Genomic DNA, 7776 nt, shown 5'->3' with positions numbered 1-7776 from the left:
TCAACAAATGGTGTTGGGAAAATTGGATAGCAATATACAGAAGAATAAAACTGGGCCACTTTCTATCAACATACACAAAAATGGATAAAAGGCCTAAATGTGAGATAGGAAACCATCAAAATTCTAAAGGAGAACACAGGCAGTAACCTCTTGGACACTAGCCATAGCAACTTCCTACAAGATATGTCTCCAGTGGCAAGGGAAAGAAAAGCAAAAGTGAACTATTGGGACTTCATCAAGATAAAAAGTTTCTGTGCAGTGGGGGAAACCATCAATGAAACTAAAAGGCAGCCTTCGGAATGGGAGATGTTTACAAGTGACATATCTGCTGAAGTGTTAGTATCCAAAATCTATAAAGAACTTATCAAACTCAACACCCAAAACCCAAATAATCCAGTTAAGAAATGAGCAGAACACATGAGTAGATATTTTCCAAAGAAGATATACAAATGGCTAATAGATACATGAAAGATGCTCTACGTCACTCAGCGTCAGGGAAATACAAATCTAAACCACCACGAGATACCACCACACACCTGTCAGAATGTCTAAAATGTCTAAAATTAACATTAAATAAACAACACAAGAAACAACAGATGTGGATGAAGATGAAGGGAAGGGAGAGCCCTCTTACACTGTTGGTGGGAATGCAAAGTGATGCAACCACTCTGGAAAACTGTATGGGGTTTCCTCGAAAAGTTGAAAATGGAACTACCCTATGGCCCACAAACTGCACTATTGGGTATTTACCAAAAGGATACAAAAATACAGATTCAGAGGGATGTATGCATCCCAATGTTTATAGCAGTATTATCAACAATAGCCAAAATAAGGAAAGAGCCCAAATTTCCATTGACTGATGCATGGATAAAGAAGATCTGGCATTTATATACATGGAAATATTGCTCAGACATTAAAAAGAATGAAATTTTGCCATTCACAATGGCACGGATGAAGCTAAAGTGTATTATGCTACGCAAAATTAGTCAGTCGAGAAAGGCATATACTATATGATTGCATTCATATGTGGAATTTAAGAAACAAAAAAAGATGAACATATGGGAAGCGGAAAAAAGAGAGGGAAGCAAACCATAAGAGACTCTTTTTTAAAGATTTATTTATTATTTTAGAAAGAGAGCACATGCACGGGGGTAAGGGGCCGAGGGAGAAGGAGAGAGAGAATCTTGAGCAGACTGCTGAGCATGGAGCCCCATGCAGGGGCTCAGTCTCACGACTCTGAGATGATGACCTGAGCCAAAATCAAGATTTGGACGCTTAACCAACTGAGCCACCCATGTGCCCCAAGAGACTCTTAACTATAGAGAACAAACTGAAGGTTGCTGAAGGGGAGATGGGTGGGGGTTGGGCTAAATGGTTGATGGGCATTAGGGAGGACACTGGGTGTTATATGTAAGTGATGAATCACTAAATTCTACTCCTTTTTAAAAAAAAAAGATTTTATTTATTTATTTGACACAGAGAGAGAGAGAGAGATCACAAGCAGGCAGAGAGGCAGGCAGAGAGAGAGGCGGAAGCAGGCTCCCCACTCAGCAGAGAACCCAATGCAGAGCTCGATCCCAGAACCCTGAGATCATGGCCTGAGCCGAAGGCAGAGGCTTAACCCACTGAGCCATCCAGGCACCCCTAAATTCTACTCCTGAAACCAATATTACACTGTATGTGAAGTAACTAGAATTTAAATAAAATGTAAAAACAAAACAAAACGTTTGAGTTCGTATACAGTTTTGAAACTGGATTATGTGATCATTGTTGTTTAGTTTGTATTTTGGTTCAATTGTTTTGAAGGCTCATTTGGAATTTGCTGTTATTCTATAACAAAGTTGCCCTTGTCCGGTATTTATTTATATGCTGTTTACTTTTCAAGTTGATAAAAACAATCACTCAATATGAAAAAAATTTTTTTTTAAATCATTCTTCAGGTTTTGCTGATCTGAAAATCTGAAACTCTGTGTCAACATGGACTCTTAAAACATGGAGTCATAAAAACCGGGTTCCCTACCTATATGAACCACATTCGATATGAGCTTAGAGAAGGTAATTAACCTCAATAAGACTTTGTTTGTCATAAACTGGAAATAATAGTACCTACGTGATAGACTGATTGTAAGGATTAAGTGAAAAAGTAAGTGGCATGTCTAATGTAGCATCTCATCAGGATCCCGGCAATGCAGAACGGCAAGTATATCATTAAATATAATGTTTACAATGTGGATGGGGAAGGGGAAGAAGTTTGCGAAGGATTTGGCCTTGAATAACTTTACAAGATTTTCATTCCGTGAGTATCATCCACACTGATGTTTCTTAGGGCAAGTAATAATAGTAATTGTTACTGTGCTCACAATGTACCAAGCACTATTCCAAACACTTCCCCTTTATTAACTCACTCAATCTACACAATATCCCTATGAGGTTGGCATTATTGTTGTCCTCCAATTTAAAAATGAGGAAACTAAAGCAAAAAAGTTAGTGTAATTTGCCCAAGGTCACACAGCTGGTGAGTGACAGAATTAGAATTGGAAACCCCACATGGCGCGGTTCTGGAGGCTTCACACCCAACCATTCTGCTCTACTTTCCAAACAGGAAAGAAGCACTAATCCACACATACCCCGGGGGGCTGCTCAGCTTCCTCCCTTGCATGCAAAGCTGTTTGACTTGGGGTGTGGAATAACAAATGACAACTCCAGTTTTAAAATTACATGGGTTTTGTGGATCCTCAAGAATAGATTTAAAGAGTTTTCAAGTTTTAAGTTTCTTTAGACAAATACTTTATGTGAATAAATTCTTGGGAGACAGGGACCTTTTTTAGCATTATTTCAATAGGAACAACTATTGCCTATATGCTGTTCTTTGTACATGTGAACAAACCAGCCACAACTACCTGTGCACATTCCTTTAACTCTTGATATTGGTCAAGCTTCTCAGCTCCCTCTGGCTTGTGAGTGAAACACATGGCATGAAGGTGTCATCGACTAGTATGGGATCAGAGGGACACAAGTCTTCTTTTCCTAGAATCGATTAAAATGGTTTGTCTCCAAGTATTTGACTATTTTAGATACCTCTTATAAGTGGAATCATGTAGTGTTCTCTCTTCTGCAGTTGGCACATTTCACTCAGCCTAATGTTCCCATGGTTCATCCATGTTGTTTCATGTTACAGAATTCACTTATTTTTTAAGGCTGAAGACTATTCCATTGTATGTATATATCATATGTTCTTTATCCATTTATCTATAGATGGACACTCAGGTTGTTTCCATATCTTGGCTACTATGAATAATGTGCACTGAACAATGCTAAAATACATGCAGTCAGGCACCTGGGTGGCTCAGTCGGTTAAGAGTCGGCCTTCAGCTCAGGTCATGATCCCAGGGTCCTGGGATCAGGCTCCACATCAGGCTCTCTGCTCAGCGGGGAGTCTGCTTCTCCCTCTTCCTCTGCCAGCCACTCCCCTTGCTTGTGCACGCTTTCTCTCTCTCTCTCTCTCTCTCTCTCTGTCAAATAAGTAAATAAAATCTTTAAAAATAAATAAATAAAAAATAAAATAAAATATACACAGTCAAGGAGTAGAATGGTGGTTGCCAGAGACTGGGGGAAGGAGGAATGGGGAACACAAAGTTTCAGTTAAGCTACATGAATGAGTTCTAGAGATCTGCTATACAATGTTGTACTTACGGCTAACGATATTGTGTTATACACTTAAAAATTTGCCAAGAGAATAGATCTCATGTTAAATGTTCTCACCACCACAAAATAAAATTTAATTTGTCACAGCTGGCGCAACAAATCGACCAGGAACATGAGGGTAAGAGGATGAAGGAAAGAACTCAAGAAGAAGAGAGATGGGGGCAGGAGGAGCACTGAGGAGGATGTCCAACAGTGCTAAGTTTATTCAAAGCATTATGGCCATATATATAGTGATATTACAATAGGAGAAGCAATACATCTGTGTCTAGTTAAACAACCACGAGTTCCCATAATAAGTTTCACAAGTAACTATAAGCAGACCTTGTGACGCCAAATGGCTGATGCCAATACAAGTGTTCTGTATTGATACAGCAAACCTGAAAGTAATTTATGGGCTGTACTAGGGCAGCAAGGACCAGCCATGAACTTATGACCCCAACCGAATTGCTCTCATTTGTTTAGCAAGCATGTGGGAAGTCACATAGGCGAGCGCACAACACATAGCACAGACCCTTTCTCAGTGCTATTCAACTTTTCTCGTCCTAAACCTTTTGTTAGGTTATTCGGACTTTAAAGGAGGCACAAGTCAGGCCCTGGTTTGGTCCTCGTCTCAAGCCTTATTGCGGCCTCCCACATTAATTCTTTTAAAGGATTTGGAGAAATTCTGGTAGACACCTGTTTCCCTGAACCCTGGCCTTTGGCTTTGACCCTCTCAAAGGATCGCCAGGCTGGTATGAAAAGGATTTCTTCTTTAGGCTCTATTACCCAGCTAGTGTCCTGCAGGATTAAGACCCGGCAGAATTCCTAAGTAAACCAGATATCTCTTTGGTATCCACTCACTTTCCTTTCAGTTCATCCCCTCTCACCAGGATACAGTATCCTAAGTACAGAAAGATTTCAACAGCTGTACTGTACCCCATTCCTGCCTCAGAAGCCATACTCTGCTCAGTCTCTCCTCCATTTCCCTCATTAATCAAATCTCCTAGCCTTCAATGTCCAGGTTATTTATTGCTCTATCAGGGTAATCATCTCCAGTACAAGCTTCTTACAAACTCCCACGAAGATATTCACAGGAGCTGCTTAAAACATAGATGTTTCAACAGCATTAGAAATCCTGTCAGCCATTTGACAGGACCTAAAAAGCATCTAGCCCATGTCAGCACAGAAGGGGCTGGAGTGTGAAACATCACTGTGGCCAAGATGCTAAGAGAACTTCTTGAAATAAACAGAATTCACCCTTGGGGACAGAGCTGCATAAGGACCGAGAAGGAGCATAAGTCACCCCCCTATCAGCAACAGGTCAGAAATCCAGGGCCTGCACAAAATAATACCCAGGGAGCTCTGTCCTGGTGCTGCCAACTGGGTACTGCCTCTTTTTTTTACCCACTCCGGACTTGCCTCTCAGAACCCACAGTTGGACGCAGAGGGGTACCAAGCAGTGGAGGTGATGCTGGCTCATGGAGGCTAAGGCAGGAAGAGCTTCAGAGGCCAGCCACACTCAGGATGTCCTGCTAATAATATTCTTGATGACAAAAAGTAACTTTCTTAGTGAAGCAGAACAAAAGGGAAGGTGTTAGGACTACAATTTTTTAAGCTGCAGCCATTGCAACATGGAGGACACTGTAGACAATGGCTGTGGGTGGGGGGGGACACTGCTTCCCCTCCACCCTTTTTTGTTAAAATGCTTTAAGGGAAACTCTGATCACATGAAAGGAAAGCCCCAGCCCCACCCAGCAAGGATGGATGACGGGGAGAATGCAGACCTAAGCTGCAGTAATGTGAGTGTTTCATCTTTGAGCAAATAGGTGGGGGTTTGCTTGTTTATTTCATTTTAAGAAGACTTCTTTTTCCTCCTGGCAGCCAGAGATTGCAGTTGAGGGATGTCAAGGGAAAGAGGAGATGGGGAAAGCCACACCCATCTAAAAGTGTGGTTTCTAAGAACATGGAAGCCAAATAGGATCCAAGGGAAGAATCAGCCAGAAAGGAACTCCCTCTCAAAGTGTGTCAGATGGTCTTTGGGCTCAGTGATATCTGATCATTGATTTCAAGATATTTCCTGTGTTGTGACATACTTCTCTTCTATGACCACCCTCCCTGCCAAGGTGTTAAAGATGCTTCTTAACTCATATAAACCAGTGACAGTTTTAAGTGAGAAGTGTCTCAGTGCTTGAGACCAAGTGATTTGGGGATTAGAGAGTAAACGAAAATGCCCAGGATTCTCAGATTGACTGAGAATAAGCCAGCACCCAAGCAACACATTTCTTCTAACACATACCATGCTCGCAGTCAGAAGAACTCTATAAATAAAAATTTCTCAATTTTTTAACTTATTTGTCCTTATTTTTTAGATTTCCTTTCTTTGCTGTATTAATTCTTTCTCTTCTGTGGGTCAGTTCTGTCTATTGAAGGCATGCCTATCATGCTTTTGGTCTGCCTTAAATGTTTGGCTATATTTGTGTTGAAGGTATATAGAACAATATTGGTAGTTTTGATTTTTTTTTTTTTTTTCAAACCAGTGAGACTGTTCTCTAACAACAGGACTGATCAGGGCAGAGGAGGATGTGGATGTGGTCTTGAGGAGACCCACTCAGGGAGCTGTATTCTCAGCTTTATCCTAAGAGTCACCGTGAAATTAGAGGTAAGGACTCATTTAGTAACTTAATTTCCCAGTGGGTCACCATATCAAGGGTCCCCAAGACGAAATTTATGTTCAGTGATGTTCGAGAAGGACTCACAGGATATAGTTATCTTCACAGGCACAGTTTACTGCAAAAAAAAAAAAAAAAAAGATACAAAGCAAAATCAGCCCCCCCAAAATGTATATATAAGGCAAAGTCCTGCTGGACCTAGAACCAGCTTCCAGAAACTATGAGTGGAGTCACAAGAGGTACTTAATTCTTCCAACAACCACATGTGGCAACACATGCAAAGTGTTTCCTACCGGAGAAGCTCATTAGACTTAGAGTTCAAGGTTTTTATTGGAGGCCCCTCATTTAGGAAACTACCGTGTGTCAAAATTCCAGATTCCCAGAAGAAGAGCAGGTGTTCAGCATAAACATATTGTTTGCACAAACAGTAGACTATCCTTATCAGTTAGGGAATGGTGAGAAAACTCCTGAATTCTAAGTTTCCAGATGCTGGACAAAGGCCAAACTTGCAAGCAAGTCTTTCTAAGGACAGCAGTCTCAGGGTCCCTATGTTATCTCTTTCCTGCACGGTCTCCTAGAGGTCACTCTTCCCAGCACCATGCCATCTCTGATCTTGGAGTTGTTCTGGATTCTGCTGGGTAACCTCAAGTCTTAGAGATCCTGTAAGAGATTGCAGGATGTCTGGTTCTATTCATTTGGGACATCAGTACATAGGAAGTTCTCAAAAAAATCCATTGAATAAAAGCTTTGTAAAAAATGGGTAATCTAGGGCGCCTGGGTGGCTCAGTGGGTTAAGCCACTGCCTTCGGCTCGGGTCATGATCTCAGGGTCCTGGGATCGAGTCCCGCATCGGGCTCTCTGCTCGGCAGGGAGCCTGCTTCCCTTCCCCTCTCTCTGCCTGCCTCTCTGTCTACTTGTGATCTCTCTCTCTGTCAAATAAATAAATAAAATCTTTAAAAAAAAAAATGGGTAATCTAAAAACTAAAAGAAAATATTATAAAATATTAACAAAGGATGATGCTATTACATGAGATTTTTATTTGTTATATTTTTATATGCCATCCTAATTTTCTAGAATAAACACATGCTAGTTTTATAATTAAGAAACACATAAAAATAATGTTATTTTCAACAAATCCAAGTGAAAATCTAGTAGATTAGATGCAGAATTTGCAGTGTGGTGCCAAGAACTACTAGGTAACTTTAACCTTAGGGATATTTTTGGCCACAGAGATTCTGGGGAAGGCCAAGAGCATAAAACGTTTGTTTTTTGGGACCCAAACTTAGTGCTATTCCCTTCCATTCAGTCTTCATAGCTGAAATTCCTGAAATACAATGGTCAGCACATAAAACAGATAAATTGAAAATTAAAAAAATTAGAAAACCCACTGATGTTTTTCAGCATCTAGTTGTAAACACAACA

The sequence above is a fragment of the Lutra lutra genome, chromosome 7 (assembly GCF_902655055.1).
Source record: "Lutra lutra chromosome 7, mLutLut1.2, whole genome shotgun sequence".
In the NCBI taxonomy this organism is placed as follows: Eukaryota; Metazoa; Chordata; class Mammalia; order Carnivora; family Mustelidae; genus Lutra; species Lutra lutra.
Note: the sequence above shows the minus strand (reverse complement) of the source record.